The sequence below is a fragment of the Chiloscyllium punctatum genome, chromosome 20 (genome assembly GCF_047496795.1).
Source record: "Chiloscyllium punctatum isolate Juve2018m chromosome 20, sChiPun1.3, whole genome shotgun sequence".
Taxonomy (NCBI): Eukaryota; Metazoa; Chordata; class Chondrichthyes; order Orectolobiformes; family Hemiscylliidae; genus Chiloscyllium; species Chiloscyllium punctatum.
The window spans coordinates 24,883,162-24,903,278 of NC_092758.1; the positions used below are offsets into that span (position 1 = coordinate 24,883,162).

At 41.0% G+C, this 20,117-nt stretch overlaps 1 protein-coding gene and 1 non-coding gene across 2 annotated transcripts in view; both read left to right on the plus strand.

Annotated features, from left to right (window-relative positions):
- The window catches only part of LOC140491968 (protein KIBRA-like), a 154,463-nt gene that overhangs the window by 9,088 nt on the left and 125,258 nt on the right, over positions 1-20,117 (plus strand). The gene's annotated exons all lie outside the window — the stretch shown is intronic.
- Positions 19,227-19,333, plus strand: LOC140492330 (U6 spliceosomal RNA). Its single transcript, XR_011963532.1, has one exon. It is a non-coding gene; the product is annotated as a U6 spliceosomal RNA (small nuclear RNA).

Genomic DNA, 20,117 nt, shown 5'->3' on the forward strand with positions numbered 1-20,117 from the left:
TACCTCAATTGAATCTGTCTCCACCATACCACCAGACAGTATATTCTAAATCTTAACTACTCAATGTCACAACATTTTTTCTCACTTCGCATTTACTTCTTTTGCGAAATAAATTAAAACTGGTCCTTAATTCATTTGAGAGTGGGAACAGTTCTCTCTACCCACTCTGTCCAGACTCCACATGGTTTTGTAAACTATCACATCTCCTCTTGACCTTGTCCTTTCCAAGGAAAATAGTCCCAACTTCTTCAGTCTTTCCTCAAAATTTAAGTGTCTGGAGCTATTCTCATAATGCATTCAAGTCATTTCTATATTGTGATACAAGAACTGTACACCGTACTCCAGCTGCAGTCTAACCAATATCTTATCTAAGTTTATCATCATCTCCCTGCACTTGAACTCTCTGCCCTTGTTCAGGAAGCCTAAAATACAGTTTGCTTTATTAACAGCTCTCCACCTGTGCTGTCACTGAACTCTAGCTACAGTATTTCAAATCTCATTGTTGAATCTAGCAGTGTTACAGGGGAAGGAAGAAATAAAATATGTTTAGAAAATCTATTGATTAATAGCACATTGAATATCATACACATCAAATATGTCCTTTATATTGGATGACGTTTCTGAGCAAATGATTATTTTTGACGGAGTCAGTTCATTTTGTATTACTGTTAATAATGATTTGTCTTAAAATATATTTATTGCTAAATATAAGGAATTGTGATAACTAAATAACCTGTTGACACTCCTTTCCGATTATCTAAGTGAGAGTCAGAAATGTGTCTCTGTATGAACAAAGTAATAAACTAGGCATGCAATGCAAGTATGCTTGGAATGCAGAACACCCAAAATGATCTTATGATTAGTATAAGCATATTTGCAGAGCTAGGACAATATAAATAATAGGCTTCATGTTTGTTAAAGCAGTGGAATGCGACGAATGTTGTGTTCCTCTTAAGAGGGTGCCAAAAGTTGAAATTTCAGTGGTGTATTAGTTAACACTTCAGCAATTCATGTTATCTTAGATTATGTATTGTAATTTAAAAGATTACACAACACCAGGTTATAGTCCAACAGGTTTATTTGGAAGCACTGGCTTTCGGAGCACTGCTCCTTCATCAGGTGATTGTGGAGAATACACAAGGCAATAATGGCTGTGGAAGAGGTTTGACCAATTTATTACAGCTATATTCTTTCTCAAACAGCAGCAGCAACACACACACTCCCATCCATCTCCCACAGATCTCACTGAGGGAATGCAATAATTTTCAACCCTCAAAATGAGGTCACAGCAGGAAAACGTTTAGAAAGCACTTCCATAATTGAACTGCAAGGCCTGATAAATGCTTTCTGGTTTCGGCTAATCTGTGGAGGAGGCAATGAACATATACTCTGATGTAATTGGAAATATCAGAATAGGCAGAGAGTGCCAGATGTTTGAAACAAGAGAAAACGAGGAAGGTTCTGAATTGTCATTGTGCTTTTGAAAGTGTAGCTTGAGGATGGGAAAAATTGTGGCTGTAAGAGCTGTTCTCTTTTTGAGGTGTTTTCAGTGTTGGAGCTCATTTCCTCAAGTTCTAGCAGCAGTAATTACTGTTCGAGAAGGTGTTGCATTGTTTTGGAATTTTGGGGAGAAAGAAAGTTAAAACAAGGCACTTTAAAAAAGGAGGAAGACTGACAAAGGTATTGACCACATTGGAAGTTATTCAAATGGAGAAAGAAACCTACACTGATGTCTCATCCAACAATGAATCTGCATAGCTATTGCTTCTGCTGTTCGCTTTCAAGAATGTCTGGACTTTGGAGTTTGACTAAGAAAAATTAACAAACAGCCAAGTTCACAGTTGAACTTGGAGTAGTAACCTGTGGGGAGGAGTTCACAGCAGGGGAGCAGCTAAGTGGCTTTTTAAAGTGTAATTTTACTGTTTATTTTGTAAAGCAACAATAGTGAATAGAGTGGATTCTTTTTTTGATTATAGGTTTTATTGAGATCTATCTCTTAAATAAACTTTACAAATCTAAAGCATAAATACTAAGTTGACCTGGAGGGCTGTTTTTTTAGAGTAGTAAGACTGTGCTGTTTTCTGCATCTGTAGATAGTTAAGGTGCAAAGATGGCCTTCAGTAGAGTGATGTGCTCTTCCTGTCGGGTGTGGGAGATTAGGGAGAATTTCTATGTTACTGATGGTTTCATCTGCAGGAAGTGTGTTTGGTTGTGAATCCTATCGGATTGCAAGGATTGATGTTGAGTGGCAATGAGGAATTTACAGAAGCTAGGAGATTTGATGGATATCTGCTGTAGGAAGGGAGAAAAACAACAGATATAGTTGGATAATGGCAATTCACGAGCGGAGATGGTTACAGAGTGGTGAACTCGGCCTGGACAATCATAAAAGCCAACCTTCCACTTGTAGAATCCATTTAACAGGCCCGCTGTTAAGGAAAGGCTGCCAGCATTCTCAAAGATCCATCTCACCCTAGCAATGTTTTTCTAAAACCTCTACCATCGGGGAGAAGGTACAGAAGCCTGAACACACGCACCAGCGGGTTTTGAAATAGTTTCTACCTTACTATTGTTAGAATGCTGAATGGACTCTCAAACTCTTAACATTCGCGTGTACCGGTGTTTTTGTTTTTTGCTGCTGTTTACCTATTATTTATTTATTTATGCTACTTAACTCTGACCTGCCTGTATTGCTTGCAAGACAAAGCATTTCACTGTGCCTCAGTACACGTGACAATAAATTCAATTCAATTCAGGAAAGATAGGTTACTGCCAGGCAAGATAGGAGAGGGAGGCAGGTCATGCAGGAGTCTCCATTGGCTGTCTCCATCTCAAACATGTATGCCAATTTGGAAAAATGGGGAGTGGGGGAGGGGGGGAGCTGTTAGGTGATGTGCTCTCAGAGGAATGCAGCACAAATAGCCAGGTTTCTAGTATTGAGACTGGCCGTAATGTAATGAAGGGTATGTCAGGTTCTAAGCAGTTGATACTGATAGAGGATTGCCCAGTCAGAGGCACAGAGAGACATTTCTGATCCTGACAGCAAGACATCAGAAACTTGAAAGGGTTCCGAAAAGATCTACAAGGGTGTTGCCAGGGTTGGAGGATCTGAGCTACAGGGAGAGGCTGAACAGGCTGGGGCTGTTTTCCCTGGAGCGTCGGAGGCTGAGGGGTGACCATATAGAGGTTTACAAAATGATGAGGGGCATGGATAGGATAAATAGACAAAGTCTTTTCCTTGGGGTGGGGGAGTCTAGAACTAGAGGGCATAGGTTTAGGGTGAGGGGAAAGATATAAAAGAGACCTAAGGGGCAACGTTTTCATACAGAGGGTGGTACGTGTATGGAATGAGCTGCCAGAGGATGTAGTGGAGGCTGGTACAATTGCAACATTTAAGAGGCATTTGGATGGGTATATGAATAGGAAGGGTTTGGAGGGATATGGGCCGGGTGCTGGCAGGTGGGACTAGATTGGGTTGGGATATCTGGTCGGCATGGATGGGTTGGACCGAAGGGTCTGTTTCCATGCTGTACATCTCTATGATGTGTTGCCTTCCTGGTGCCAGGATCAAGGATATCTTGAAGGAGGTGCAGAATATTCACAAAGGGGAGAGGGACTAGCAGGAGGTGGTTGTACATATCGGAGCTAACAACTTAGAAAGAGAAAAGGATAAGATTCTGAGGAGAGCATATAGTAATTTAGGCAGGAATTTACAAAGGAGGTCCTGAAGGGCATCTGGGTTACTTCCAGTGCCACGAGCTAGTGCGGATAGGAATAGAAGGATGAAGCAGATGAATGTATGGCTGAGGAGCTGGTACAGGGGAAAAGGCTTCACACTTTTGGATCATTGGAATCTCTTCTGGAGTAGAAGTAACCTGTATAGGAAGGACGGAATGCACCTGAATTGGAAAGTGACTAATATACTGGCAGGGAGATTTGCGAGAGCTACTTGGGATGATTTAAATTAGTAAGGAGGGGATGGGACCCAGGAAGATAGTGAAGAAAGAGATCAATCTGAGACTGGTACAGTTGGGAAAGGAGCAAGTCAAACAGTCGGGGCAGGCAGAACAAAGCAGAGACCTAGGTAGGACTGATAAGTTAATCTGCATTTATTTTCAATGCAAGAGGCCTAACAGGTAAAGCAGATGAATTCAGGGCATGGCTGGAAACATGGGACTGAGATATCTTAGCAATTACAGAGACGTGGCTCAGGGATGGACAGGAGTGGCAGCTTAATGTTCCAGGGTACAAATGCTATAGGAAGAATAGAAAGGGGTGGTGCGGCAAGAGAGGAGAGAGAGTAGCATCTTTGAGTGTTAACATTACAGCTGTAATTAGGGAGGATATTCTTGAGAATATGTCCAGGGAAGTTATTTGGGTGAAACTGAGAAATAAGAAAGGGATGATCACCTTTTTGGGATTGTACTGTCGACTCCCCAGTAGTCAGCAGGAAATTGAGAAACAAATTTGTAAGGAGATCTCAGTTATGTGTAAGAATAAAACGGTAGTTACGGTAAGGGATTTTAACTTCCCAAATATAGACTAGGTCAGCTGTGATGAAGAGGAATTTAAGTGTGGACAAGAAAATCTTCTGATTCATTATGTGGATGTACCTACCAGAGAAGGTGCAAAGCCTGACCTATTCTTGGGAAATAAGGCAGGCAGGTGACTGAGGTGTTAGTGGGGTAGCACTTTGGGGCCAGCGACCATTATTCTATTAGTTTTATAATAATGATGGAAAAGAATAGATTCAATCTAAAAGTTAAATTTCTAAATTGGATGAAGGCCAGTTTTGACAGTATTAGGCAAGAACTTTGAAAAATTGATTGGGGTGGATGTTTGTTGGTAAAACGATAGCAGGAAAATGGGAAGTCTTCAAAAATGAGATAGCAAGAGTCCAGGGACAGTATGTTCCTGTTAGGGTGGAAGTGCAAGACTGGTAGATGTAGGGAATGCTGGATGATTAGAACAATTGAGGTTTTGATCAAGAAAAAGAAGGAAGCATATGTCAGGTACAGACAGCAGAGATCAAGTGAATGCATCGAAGAGTATAAAGGCAGTAGGAGAATACTTAAGAGGGAAATCAGAAGGGCAAAAAAGGGACATAAGATAGCTTTGGTAAATAGGATTAAGGAAAATCCACAAGGATTTTATCAATACATTAGGAACAAAAGGGTTACCACTGAGAGAATGGAGCCCCTTAAATATCAACAAGGCCACCTATGTGTGGATCCTCAGAAGATGGGGAAGATACTAAATGAGTATTTTGCATCAGTATTTACTGTGGAGAAGAATATGGAAGATAGAGAATGTGGGAAAATAGATAGCAACATCAACAGAGAGTGGTGGTGGAGGGTTGTTTTTCAGATTGGAGGCCTGTGATCAGTGGAGTGCCACAAGGATCGGTGCTGGGTCAACTACTTTTCATCATTTATATAAATGATTTGGATGGGAACATAAGAGATATAGTTAGTAAGTTTGCAGATGACGCCAAAATTGGAGGTGTAGTGGACAGCAAAGAAGGTTACCTCAGATTACAACGGGATCTTGATCAGATAGGCCAATGGGCTGACAAGTGAAAGATGGATTTAGATAAATGTGAGGTGTTGCATTTTGACAAAGCAAATCTGAGCAGCACTTAAATACTTAATGGTAAGGTCCTTAGGCGTGTTGTTGAAAAAAGAGACCTTGGAGTGCAGGTTCTTAGCTCCTTGAAAGTGGAGTCGCAGGTAGATAGGACAGTGAAGAAAGCGTTTGGTACGCTTTCCTTTATTGGTCAGAATATTGAGTATAGGAGTTGGGAGGTCATGTTGCGACTGTACAGGACATTGGTGACGCCACTGTTGGAATATTGCATGCAATTTTGGTCTCCTTCCTATCGGAAAAATGTTGTGAAACTTGAAAAGGTTCAAGGTTGGAGGAATTTGAGATATAGGGAGAGGTTGAATAGGCTAGGGCTGTTTTCCCTGGAGTGTCGGAGGCTGAGGGATGGCCTTATAGAGGTTTACAAACTCATGGGGGGCATGGATAGAATAAATAGACAAAGCCTTTTCCCTGGATTGGGGGAGTCCAGAACTAGAGGGCATAGGTTTAGGGTTAGAGGGGAAAGATATAAAAGAGACCTACGGGGCAACATTTTCATGCAGAGGGTAATAAGTGTATGGAATGAGCTACCAGAGGAAGTGGTGGAGGCTAGTACAAATGTAACATTTAAAAGGCATCTGGATAGGTATATGAATAGGAAGGGTTTGGAGGGATATGGGCCAGGTGCTGGCAAGTGGGACTAGATTGCGTTGGGATATCTAGTCAGCTTGGACAAGTTGGACCGAAGGGTCTACTTCCGTGCTGTACATCTCTATGACTCTATCTGGAAAAGTGTTCATATTTGGCGTTTGGTATGCTTTCCTTTATTGTTCAGAGTATTGATTATAGAAGTTGGGAGGTCATGTTGTGGCTGTACCGGGTGTTGTTTAAGCCTCTTTTGGAATATTGCGTGCAATTCTGGTCTCCTTCCTATCGGAAGGATGTTGTGAAGCTTGAAAGGGTTCAGAAAAGATTTACAAAGATGCTGACAGACTGAGAATTTGAGCTGTCGGGAAAGGCTGAATAGGCTGGGGTTGTTTTCCCTGGAGTGTCGGAGGCTGAGGGGTGACCTTATAGAATTTTATAAAATCATGAGAGGCATGGATAGAATAAATAGACAAAGTCTTTTCCCTGGGATGGGGGAGTCCAGAACTAGAGGGCATAGGTTTGGGGTGAGGGGAAAGATATAAAAGGGACCTAAGGGGCAACCTTTTCGGGCAGAGTGTAGTGTGTGTAGGTAATGAGATGCCTGAGGAAGTGGTGGAGGCTGGAACAATGACAACATTTAAAAGGCATCTGGATGGGTATGTGATTAGGAAGGGTTTGGAGAGATATGGGCTGGGTGTTGGCAAATGGAGCTAGATTTACTTTGGATATCTCGGCATGGTCAAGTTGGACCAAAAGATCTGTTTCCGTGCTATACATCTCTATGACTGCATATAAAGTGTATATTTTACTTGACAGGTTACTGTTGAATTAATTTTGTTTATACCAGTTGACACCATTTTGGAAAGGTTGAGATAGAAATTATATCTGATGTTTTCTTGCAAAACAGAGGGCACACCTGATTTTCAAAACAAACATTTCCAGCAATCTGACGTGTGACCTCTGGCCAATTTTACTTTCTTATCTGTAAACACCAAGATTAATGAAATGGCCTTGTCACTCTGTTAGATTAATTCTTTCAACACTGATCAAAAATTGAATCTAAAACTTCTATTTAGTGATGTATTATTGTGATGAACTGATATGTTCTAAATATTTTTTAACTATTTTGTGAGCCCATATAAATATATTTAAGTAAAGGACACTTTGCTGTCATACTCCGCTTTTTTTTAGCAACAATATTGCATCTGCATGGAGCAGGGAGTGTGGATGGAATAATTCAGTCTGGCAAATTTGGAGGGAGAGGTAATGTGGCCTATTTTTAATGCTCTCTAAAATCATTGCATTTTTGACCTCCTGATTTGACCTCGTGAAGAGCAACAGCCGATTGCTATCCCATTCTTTGCAATTCTCAGCCAAGTTTGTGAGCTAAACACCTATTGAAAGTTATCTGCTCCAGAAAACACAATTCTGCAGGCTACAGTTGTCCCATGAAGGTACCCCATTGCCAGTAGCTTGTTTGCACAAGAATACCTTTGGAATTAGAATACCATTTGGGACATAATTTAACTTATGATTTTTTATGAATTAATTATTACTTGGCCAAAATACCTTAGAGTTAACATTCTGCAGCATTTTCATTTTTTAAAAATTTCTCCTCAGACTTGCTTGTGTATATAAGTTAGCTTTGTGTATATATGTTTATATAAATGTTAATTATCTTTGCATCTTTACTTGAATAAGTTTGTTTTTGGTAATAAAACAGCTGTTCATTGACTAAAGCTGACTGACTTGTTCTTTGTTAACTTGACAGCCTGAGACAAAGAATTGGCCATATCACTAACTGAGTTAAATTTAAAATTTGTTGTGACCAGTGGAGGAGTGGGACTAGAAATAAAACAGAGCACATCTCCAACTTTGGTGTAACAAAATATCAATGTACTGATCTGTTGATAGAGTATTAAACAAAGTTTTAAATATCATTCTTCCTTCAAATTAGACCAGTTCAAAAGAGATGAGAAAAGTGAACAAAGACAAGATCTTATTGCAGTCATAGTGTTGGGAGGAGATGCAAGTTGGAGCCATTTATGAATTTACAAATAATAAATATGTTCATACAGGAAGTAAAGCTGCCAGTGGACAAAGAACTTCAATGTTCAGCAGGTTTATCGAGAAAATAATTACAACACTTTGGATCAGCATCGAGGTGTTCAATTACTTCCAGACAATGCTGTACAGTTCAATTCTGAGTTTAAGCCAATTGCTTCGCATTCATTAAGCTGACTTAATATTTTAAATTTATGTTTGGAGAAGAATGTGGGAGGCTTGTGTGTGCATAAAAATATAATTTTCTGATGCAACATTTGACTGCTGATGCTCCCTCTAGAATTTATATAGAGTTGACTACTACTGATGTGGCTGTGAAAGTAATTTTGCTGAAGAGATTTCAGATTTTAATGCCATGAAATGAAGCATGTCTGATCTGTCTTAAGAGAACCATGTGAGATTTATTGACTGTATAATGCTGTTCCAATCACCTCTGAGAATCCTATTAATCATACTTTTCTGAGATTGTTCTGTGTTTGTGTGATAGGATAAGCAATCACTTAACCTCCAGGGCTAATAACTCCATTACTATTCATTAAAGTAGATCATTAGAATGCACTTTTATCCATTACAATTAATTTTGAACAGCATGATACTAACATTGAAATGTTAAAACACAAAATGCTTCAAAGTTGTACCATAGATTCAATTTTTTTAATGCTTTTGGATATGGTACTAATATTTCCACTTGTGCATTCGTTTTTATTGAACTATACAAATGGACAAATTTCTTGTTCTAAATTCATTTTGTGAAAAACCATGCATTGTGCACACAAGTTGAATGATAATGAAGAAGATTGTAATGTGCTGAACATTAATTGTTTTTATTTTGTATTTCATCTTCCCTTTTATACAGTGATGCCAAAACTCAGAACTATTATTATTTAAGCAGCTAGTAGTCAAGATGATTGTCTTCATGGATGCTATCTGACCCGCTGTGATTTCCAGCATTTTTTGTTTTCAGTTTAGTTTTTACAGCTTTGATGAAGTATGTTAGTCAGTTGACTTTAATTCTACTGGGGGTTCTCACTTAATAACATCTGAGATGCAAGAGACGCCGGGAGAAGTACTTGTCAGGAACAAGTTGAAGCTTTTGGAAACAGTAGAGTTTGATGACACTGCCAGTTCGCAAGGCGGCCATGTTTGTCAATCAAAAGTTGCCGCAGAAGCAGAGCGGAAGAGTCGGACATCGCACAGAGCCGTGGTAATAGGGGACTCCATCGTGAGAGGAACTGACCGGGCTTTTTGTGGCAGCAGACGGGATTTAAGGATGGTGTGTTGCCTTCCTGGTGCTAGAGTGAAAGACATCGCGGACAGAGTGCAGGACATCCTCAAGGACGAGGGTGAAGAGCCCGAGGTGGTGGTACACGTCGGCACAAATGATGTTGGGAAGAAGAGGAGGAACATACTACAGCGAGACTTCGGAGAACTAGGAAGAAGGCTAAAAAGCAGGACGTCCAAGGTGGTTATCTCCAGTTTGCTTCCAGTTCCTCGGGCTAGTGTGGCCAGAAACCGGGAGATAATGGACTTGAACGTGTGGTTGGGGAACTGGTGCAGGAAGCAAGGTTTCAAGTTCTTGGATCACTGGGGTATATTTTATGGTAACCATAAATTCTACAAGAGAGACGGCTTGCACCTTAATAGAACAGGGATCAGCATTCTGGCAGGCAGGTTTTCTGCTGCAACACCGCTACATTTAAACTAAGTAGCGGGGGGGAGGGGACAAGCTGGATGTTTAAAAAGGAAATTGAAGGGGTAGTTAGAACAAGAGAAGTCAAGAAAGACAACTGTATCAAGGAGGCAGAAAACTGGAAAAGGCATCATGCTGTAAAGTTGAGTGAAATAAGGGTTGAGAGGAAGGGTGAGAGCAGTAACAAATTAAAAATTCTATATATGAATGCACGAAGCATTAGACACAAGGTGGATGAGCTTGAGGCTCTTTTGGAAATTGGCAGATACGATATTGTGGGGATAACTGAGACGTGGCTTCATGGGGACAGGGCCTGGGAAATGAATATTCAAGGCTACACGTGCTATCGTAAGGACAGACTGACGGGCAGAGGGGGTGGGGTGGCCTTGTTGGTTAGGGAGGATATTCAGTCCCTTGCGCGGGGGGACCTAGAGTCAGGGGATGTAGAGTCAGTGTGGATAGAGCTTCGAAACACTAAGGGTAAAAAGACCTTCATGGGAGTCATCTACAGGCCCCCAAACAGTAGTCTGGATGTCGGATGTAAGTTGAATCAGGAGCTGAAATTGGCTTGTCGCAAAGATGTTACTACAGTTGTTATGGGGGATTTTAACATGCAGGTAGACTGGGAGAATCAGGATGGTATCGGGCCTCAAGAAAGAGACTTTGTGGAGTGCCTCAGAGATGGATTTTTAGAGCAGCTGGTGCTAGAGCCGACCAGGGATAAGGCAATTCTGGATCTGGTATTGTGTAACGAACCAGAATTGGTCAGTGACCTCGAAGTGAAGGAGCCATTGGGAAGTAGTGACCATAATACAATAAGCTTCAATCTGCAATTTGAGAGGGAGTGGGTACAATCGGAAGTGACAATATTTCAGTTGAATAAAGGGAAATATGGAGCTATGAGGGAGCAACTGGCCAAAGTTCAATGGTGCAATACCTTAACAGGGAAGACCGTGGAGGAACAATGGCGGATATTTCTGTGTATAATGCAGAAGTTGCAGAATCAGTTCATTCCTAAAAGGAAGAAAGATCCCAGGAGGAGACATGGGCGGCCATGGCTGACGAGGGAAGTAAAGAAACATATAAAGTTAAAAGAGAAAAAGTATAACTTAGCGAAGATAAGTGGGAAAACTGAGGACTGGGAAGCTTTTAAAGAACAACAGAGGATTAGTAAGAAGGAAATACGCAGAGAAAAAATGAGGTACGAAGGTAAACTGGCCAAGAATATAAAGGAGGATAGTAAAAGCTTTTTTTAGGTATGTCCAAGGCAAAAAAATGGTTAGGACAAAAATTGGGCACTTGAAGACAGAAACAGGGGAATATATTACTGGGAACAAAGAAATGGCAGAGGAATTAAATGTGTACTTCAGATTTGTGTTCACTGGGGAAAGCACAAGCAATCTCCCTGAGGTAACAGTGGCTGAAGGACCTGAACTTAAGGGAATTTATATTTGCCAGGATTTGGTGTTGGAGAGACTGTTAGGTCTGAAGGTTGATAAGTCTCCGGGACCTGATGGCTTGCATCCCAGGGTACTGAAGGAGGTGGCTCGGGAAATCGTGGATGCGCTGGTGATTATTTTCCAGCGTTCAAGAGAATCGGGGTCGGTTCCTGAGGATTGGAGGGCAGCAAATGTTGTGCCACTTTTTAAGAAGGGTGGGCGGGAGAAAGCAGGAAATTATAGACCAGTTAGTCTGACCTCAGTGGTGGGAAAGATGCTGGAGTCTATTATAAAGGATGAAATTACGGCACATCTGGATAATAGTAACAGGATAGGACAGAGTCAGCATGGATTTATGAAGGGGAAATCATGCTTGACTAATCTTCTTGAATTTTTTGAGGATGTAACTCGGAAGATGGACGAGGGAGATCCAGTGGATGTAGTGTACCTGGACTTTCAGAAAGCTTTTGATAAAGTTCCACACAAGAGGTTAGTGAGTAAAATTAGGGCGCACGGTATTGGGGGCAAAGTACTAGATTGGATAGAGAATTGGTTGGCTAATAGGAAACAAAAGGTAGTGATTAACGGCTCCATTTTGGAATGGCAGGCAGTGACCAGTGGGGTACCGCAGGCATCCGTGCTGGGACCGCAGCTTTTTACAATATATGTAAATGATATAGAAGATGGTATCAGCAATAACATTAGCAAATTTGCTGATGATACAAAGCTGGGTGGTAGGGTGAAATGTGATGAGGATGTTTGGAGATTACAGGGTGACCTGGACAAGTTAGGTGAGTGGGCAGATGCATGGCAGATGCAGTTTAATGTGGATAAATGTCTGGTTATCCACTTTTGTGGCAAGAACAGGAAGGCAGATTACTACCTCAATGGTATCAAATTAGGTAAAGGGGCTGTTCAGAGAGATCTGGGTGTTCTTGTCCACCAGTCAATGAAGGCAAGCATGAAGGTACAGCAGGTCGTGAAGAAGGCTAATAGCATGCTGGCCTTCATAACAAGAAGAATTGAGTATAGAAGCAAAGAGGTGCTTCTGCAGCTGTACAGGGCCCTGGTGAGACCACACCTGGAGTACTGTGTACAGTTCTGGTCTCCAAATTTGAGGAAAGACATTCTGGCTATTGAGGGAGTGCAGCGTAGGTTCACAAGGTCAATTCCTGGAATGGCAGGATTGCCTTACACGGAAAGACTGAAGCGACTGGGCTTGTATACCCTTGAGTTTAGAAGACTGAGAGGGGTAGACGTTTCTGATTGAAACGTATAGGATTATGAAAGGATTGGACACTCTGGCAGGAGGAAACATATTTCCGCTGATGAGGGAGTGCTGAACCAGAGGACACAACTTAAAAATACGGGGTAGACCATTTAGGACAGAGATGAGGAGAAACTACTTCACCCAGAGAGTGGTGGCTGTGTGGAATGCTCTGCCCCAGAGGGCAGTGGAGGCCCAGTCTCTGGATTCATTTAAGAAAGAATTGGATAGAGCTCTTAAAGATAGTGGAGTCATGGGTTATGGAGATAAGGCTGGAACAGGATACTGATCGGGAATGATCAGCCATGATCATATTGAATGGCGGTGCAGGCTCGAAGGGCTGAATGGCCTACTCCTGCATCTATTGTCTATTGTCGATTGAGATTGGGTGTTTATTTTACATTTTAATTTGCTGTACATATTAGTGCTACTTATAGGTCTACAAGACCCTGGCGAGACCACATTTGGAATATTGTGTCCTGTTCTGGTCACCCTATTATAGGAAAGATACAGTGGCTTTGGACAGGTTGCAAAGAAGGTTTACCAGGATACTGCCTGGACTGGAGGGCTTGTCTTACGAACAGAAGTTGACTAAGCTCAGACTTTTCTTGCTGGAGAGAAGGAGGAAGAGAGGTGACCTGATCGAGGTATACAAGGTAATGAGAGGCATGGATAGAGTAAATGGCCAGAGACTTTTTCCCAGGGCAGGATTGACTGGCATGAGGGGTCATAGCTTTAAGATATTAGGAAGAAGGTATAGAGGAGACGTCAGAGGTAGGTTCTTTACACAGAGTTATGAATGCATGGAATGTGTTGCCAGCGGTGGTGGTAGAAACAGTTATTAGGGACATTTAAGCGACTGCTGGACGTGCACATGAACAGCAATGAATTGAGGGGTGTGTAGGTTAGGTTATTTTATTTCAGATTAGGAATAATCCTCGGGCCGAAGGGCCTGTTCTGTGCTGTACTTTTCTATGTTCTATGTGCTGATCATACAAAAAATGAAATTTTGTACACAGTGGTGCTATTGAAGTGAACTAGAACATTTTACTCATTCTCCTAAAATTGTTTCAGGCAATTAATGAGTCTAACATATTGACATAGTGATGACCTTTTTTAAACATTTTTACAGGATACTATACAAATTTATTGAGGATTTATTTAATTTATGCACTATTGCTAATTTCTCAGTTATTTGAAATTGGAGTTAAAGAACTAGGATGATTAGTAAGGCTAAAGGAAGAACCAAGTGGAAGCAGGCTAAATTACATTGTCAGAAACTTTGAGTGAAAATTGCATCATATATGTGTAGTAAAGACTTTGTTTCTAAGCACTGGATGGAGCAAAGATTACATAGATACAAAGAGAGTATGGCCTGGAACATGAGGGACAGATCATCAGAACTTATACAACTGGCAGAGTTTTAGTACCACTGACATGTTAAGTACATTAATTGAAGAACAATACATGTACAGATTTTGCATTGTTAAGTAAATGTTCTCTGATTTGTCCTGGCTCCTACAAGATTTGCAGCAAAGGAGAAACATCCAGCGAACCTGAAAGAATAAAAGGACAAATGCCCGCTGTACTGATTCTATACACTACACTGCTGGTTGTGTTTTCTCTTTCTTTTTAAAATCAATGATTCCTTGTTCACTCTGACTAATACAGAATATTGAGCCTTATGTGATGATTGGAGATCTCATATCATGTTTGATAGCGCTCCTTTTTCTGAGTCAGAAGCTCTGAGTTTGAGACCCATGTTGGGACTAGTGTCCATGGAAGGTGTGCTTACAATGTGATCAAACAGATTTATTGTCAATGTGTATATCCTTCCAATATGTCTAGCAGGCTGGAAGAATGGAGTTTCTTGGGCAGCCATCCTGAAAGAGATGATGGCAGAGCTCTATATTTACAAATTTTTGGCCAATGTTTTGCAAATCACTAGTGATTTTGTCCTAAATTATGGTCTTTAGAAGTTTCCTTATCAATGACATTAAGTCACTGACTCCCACAAACATAGATCAATCTAATGAATGATTATGACCTAACTTTTGGAAATGTGATGGTCTTCTTTTGAGGGTTACATTGCCTTTCTGTAAAACAGCTGAAGGACTAGGATATATGCAAGGATAATGCAGAATTGTGGCTCAGGTAGTAATCCAGAGATTACCTATGAATTTTTTTCCCTTTTTAGCTCCTAGCTGCTTATACTTTTTCAGAACTTCCTTTCTGGGCCTAGCAATGTTCTTGATAACTATGTAGACCGTTAGAAATGGTTCTTCACCAGTCCAGAGCTGATGTCCTAAACTGTCGCACAGGGCAAGTAACAAGCTTCAGGAATGCTTCAAAATGAACAACCTCAGAAGTCTGATGGCCTCCCTCCTACACTAGTTCTCCAGCCACACATTCAATTGATCAATCCACCTGTTCTTGTGTTCACTCACATGTAATCTCACTTGGAATAATCCCAAGATTACCACTGTTGAGGTCTTGCTTTTTAATTTTCTTTCTAACATCTGAAATCTACTTTCAGGACCTCATCCGTCCTCTTACCTACATTGATAACAATGTGGATCATGACTTCTGGTTAATTGCCTTCTCCGCTAGAAAGATAGCGACATGGTGGCTCAGTGGTTAACACTGTTGCCTCACAGTGCCAGAGACCCAGCTTCAATTCCAGCCTCAGACGACTGTCTGCGTGGAATTTGCATATTCTCCCTATGTTTGTGTGGGTTTCATCTGTGTGCTCCAGTTTCTTCCCGTGGTCCAAAGATGTGCAGGTTAGGTGGATTGGCCATGCTAAGTTGCCCATGGTGTCAAGGGATGTGCAGGTTAGGTGGGTTAACCACGGGAAAATGCAGGGATAGGGTAGGGGATGCATCTGGATGCGATACTGTTTGGTGGGTCGGTATGGACTCATTTGGCTGAATGGCCTGTTTCCATAGTATAGGGATTCTGCACTTCAAAGAATTTCCTGCAGTCCATGGCATCCTTGACAATGGGACCAGGGAGCAACACGTCATCCTGGGGTCATGTTGACTGCCACAGAAATGCTTCCCTTACTATGGAATCCCCTATAGCGAATACTTTCATTTTCTTTCTTTCTTTCTTCCATGTACAGCTGAGTTTCCCACGGTGCAGCGGGCTTGGCTGTGGCTCCACTCTCCTGAGGAACCAGCGCCCTCAGCAATATAGATTAGCAAACATGACAGACTCCGGTAGCTCCTGCACTATCTGTCTAGTTTTCTTAAACTTCATAGTAGCCACCCATACTTATCTGCCTGCATGCTTTTCATTTATTGTGTGACCGCGTACATATACGTGCTGTGCAAGTAGCCCTTTGCCTTTCAGATGCACAACGGTGACTCTGGCCACTGCTCAAGATCCAAAAGTCAGAATTATTATTCATAATGAGCTTGGAACAGATTATTACTTCATTTATGATCCTGGATCAGACTGCCAAATTTGTTATGATCTGGAAAGGGACTAGTCGGCACAGTGGTTAGCACAACTGCCTCACAGCGCCAGAGACCTGGGTTCAATTCCCGCCTCAGGCGACTGACTGTGTGGAGTTTGCACGTTCTCCCCGTGTCTGCGTGGGTTTCCTCCGGGTGCTCCGGTTTCCTCCCACAGTCCAAAGATGTGCAGGTCAGGTGAATTGGCCATGCTAAATTACCCGTAGTGTTAGGTAAGGGGTAGATGTAGCGGTATGGGTGGGTTGCGCTTCGGCGGGTCGGTGTGGACTTGTTGGGCCGAAGGGCCTGTTTCCACACTGTAAAGTAATCTAAAGTAATCAAATCTAATCTAGTCACACTTCCTAAAATTTAAAGTAGACAAAATTTCAAATCCTAAATCCTTGGAATAAAACCACAAGATTCCATGATTTTAAAATGAAAAAAATAAACTTTGTTTACTACACAAAGTCAGAAAACTGTCTTAAAAATATATATCTTATACTTCAATGTCTAGAATTAACAAAAGCAGATTGTGAATTAAGTAAACAAACTGTAGTCAAACATACTGTATTGCATGTTGAATGACAGATGTGCTCAACTCACAGATTTGTCAGCAACCCACAGAGTTGTAAATAATCACCCACTCTTAAAATCTCATTAACATTCTCTTTCCCATTTCAGTTCTTTACAACTGAAGATCCAGTCTCTGACGTTCCCTCAGTAGCTGCTCTGACACAGACGACCTCATCTTCCACTTGTTCAGTCTCTTCACCTGAGACTGTTTTTTCCTGGAATCCAAGGCTGCACTTTGTCACTGATTCTGGGCACACTCCAGGTCTTTAGCCACGTTGAACAGACCACTACCTTTAAAAAGAGTTACCTTTGTCCCAAAGTCCAGTTGCAGAGTCAATGCCTTCCACTTTCTAAGATCCTAAAAATGTCTTCTGAGCCTCAACAGCACCGAATGGTTCCCTGGGCTTTCCTTGAGCCTTGGCTGCACCTGGTATTTTCCAAGCCTTCTCTGAAACCTGACTGTCTAGTGGTGCTGATAGTAGCTGTATTCATTATGGGGATTCTTTGACTAATCGCTTTCATCGTGGTCTTTGTCCTTCTGTGGCACAGGTCTCTCCTTTTTGTAGTGCTATAGTAGGTCCTGTGGTGTTAGTTTACTTAGAGTCAAGCAGGCGTGCACTTTTCCCTTTTAAATGGCCACCTCCTTCAACTATGAATGGAAGCTCAAATGGAGCAAGTCTTTGAATCTTTATTCTACAAGGTGCATACACTTGTATGATTCATCATTAGATTGATTGGCTTTACACTAGTTTTTATAACCTTGCATATTACACGAAAAATTTTATTTCTGTACCTGTGTGTATGAGGGAATCCAGTTTATATTGCAAACTAGCAAAATGCTACAGTACATACTTTCAAAAAGTCAATGATTTTAAAAAAAACTCTACTTCTGAGACAATCTACTTTGATCAAAGGTTTAATGAAGATATGTGTCCATAGCCCATAACAATAATCCAGGACTTGGTACAGAATATTTCCCAGTCTCTATACAGTATCTAGTCTGTTGTTTGTACAGTTAACTTCAGATGCTTTTTAAAAAAAATCATTTCATGCTAGTTTCTTGTCTGAAGCTGAGAGTTTGCAATCTGCCAAGATCCATCATCAACAATAAATTATCTTAGAACATGCCTGATTTTACAATGTATGAGCTTAAATGGAAATGCAAGATTAAATGCAGCATACCTAAGTGGTAGATTGAAACTTTGGGTTTCGATACCTATCCAGATCAACAAGTGTTTTTAATACGATCAGTAGGCTGGGTAACTTGAGGAAGCCTCTTTAGTTTAGGTTCACATACCGTTTATTTGCTGTATTCGTTTGTCAGATACATCTGCTGGCCTGGCCTCGATCGTCCTTATTAACTAACTTTTTTAACAATGTTGATTTCTGTTGATGCAAAAAAAAGACTTTATTTTTTTCTGCTCTGATTTGGGGTAGAATGAAAGTTTGACAGCAATATACAATGGTGCTGGAGCCTGTGTACTGGCTGTTGCCTCTGGTCTGAACTCTGGTGGGAGTTTCAAGGGCAGGGAAAGAGCAGAATGCAGTTGGGAAAATAAAAGCCACCTCATTAATTGGATATATTGAAGTCATTACAAGGTTGTTTCTAACCATTTGAGATCTCCATTTGCGTGGGTGAATGTTAATGGTCTTCAACACATTGCGATTGACAGGTTGATCTTACCAGAAGCTATAGAGCTGGAGAAGACTACATATTCTTAACAAGCTTTGACAGCTTGTTGAACAATGTTTCAGTTTGGTCCAGATGGCCTATTATTGCAGGGTTAAGTAAGTTTTTTTTATGCCAAAAAGTGAGAAATATATTTGGAACTTTGTGTGAAGCCAGCATATTACAATATTGGAAACGTAAGTTATTCTTCATGTCCATGCACATTCTCTGAAAGAGCCGCTTAGCTAGATCTGCTCCTCTGCGCATTTTCTATGGACCTGTAGTTTTTCTTTCTCAGCTGTTTATCTAATCGGTCTGTGCAGGGCGTGGGAAAAGTTACAGGAAAGCTGCTGCACCCCACAACCAATATCTAAGCAACGCAAACTGACAAGAGACCCCAGGGAAAAAAATTAACCACAGACCATGTGACCTCTTTATGTCTCCCCATGTGAAAACAGGCAGCAACATTCTGGATCTTCCAGAGACCGGATCAAGATGTTGACCAGTGCGAATTTACGTCAAGGCCAGAGTGATGCCAAAAACTACAAGGTGAAGCAACAATAATGAGTGATGAACCTGGACCACCTAAAAAGAAAGCAAAAATGTAAAACTTCCTTGGAATGAAGAAATAAATTTCTGCTCACAATTTTAAACAATGACTGTTTGTCTTGTATGTCACAAAAGTATTTTGATAAGCAAGATGAAGAATTTGCAATGGCACCACAGTGTTGCACAGTGAATTCAAAGATGTTATTCAAGAGAAGACTATATTTCAGAGAAAGAGAGCTGACAAGATGAAGGCTATTTTCAAAGCTCAGTAAACAGGCAGCAGGCTGCGCTCGCTTCAGCAGCACATATACTAAAATTGGAACGATACAGAGAAGATTAGCATGGTCCCTGCACAAGGCTGACATGCAAATTCATGAATTGTATTCATTTTTTTTGTCTATTTTTTTCTAAACCAACAGCAAAAGGGAAAGCCAATACTAAAACATCATTTCACCTTTGCCATCTTCTGGTGAAATACAAATCATTCACAGATGGTGAAGTAATTTGAGAAGCAGTGACTCTGTTTAAAGAATTTAAGAACAAAGAAAAGATAATGGCAATTCAGAGCATCTCACTTGTTATTCCACAGTGCGACACAAGTGAATCTTTGTCCAAAGACATCTTTCAACAACAACAGCAGGATCTGAAGGACGACTTTGCACTACAATTCGACGAACCTATTGATTTGGTTGACACAATCCAGCTCATTGCTTTTGTGCGAATGGGTTTCAAGGATGTAACAACTAAAGAAAATCTTCTAACCCTTTTGCCCCTTAATGAGAGAGCAGGGGATGTGGAGATCTATAGCAAATTCAAATGGTACTTGCAAAAAAATTCCAGTGAAGAGATTGGTTTCCATCACAACTTATGGTGCACCAACCATGCTACTTGCAAATGAGAGCTTCGTTACATTTTGCAGAAATGATCCTGATTTCCCCTTTTTGTTTCAACTATCATGGTGTAGTTCCCCAAAAAGCACTAGCGAGTAGAATTGTTGACTTTCTAATGGAATTAAAGTTGTCGCTAAAAATGTAAATTTGATTCAGGCAAGAGCCCTTCAGCACCACTTGTTTAAAGGTTTATTCGATGAACTCACTGCTACCTGTGGTGAACTAATACTCCATGCTGATGTGACGTGCTTGAGCCGAGGGAAGTCCTGCAGAGATTTTAGATATGC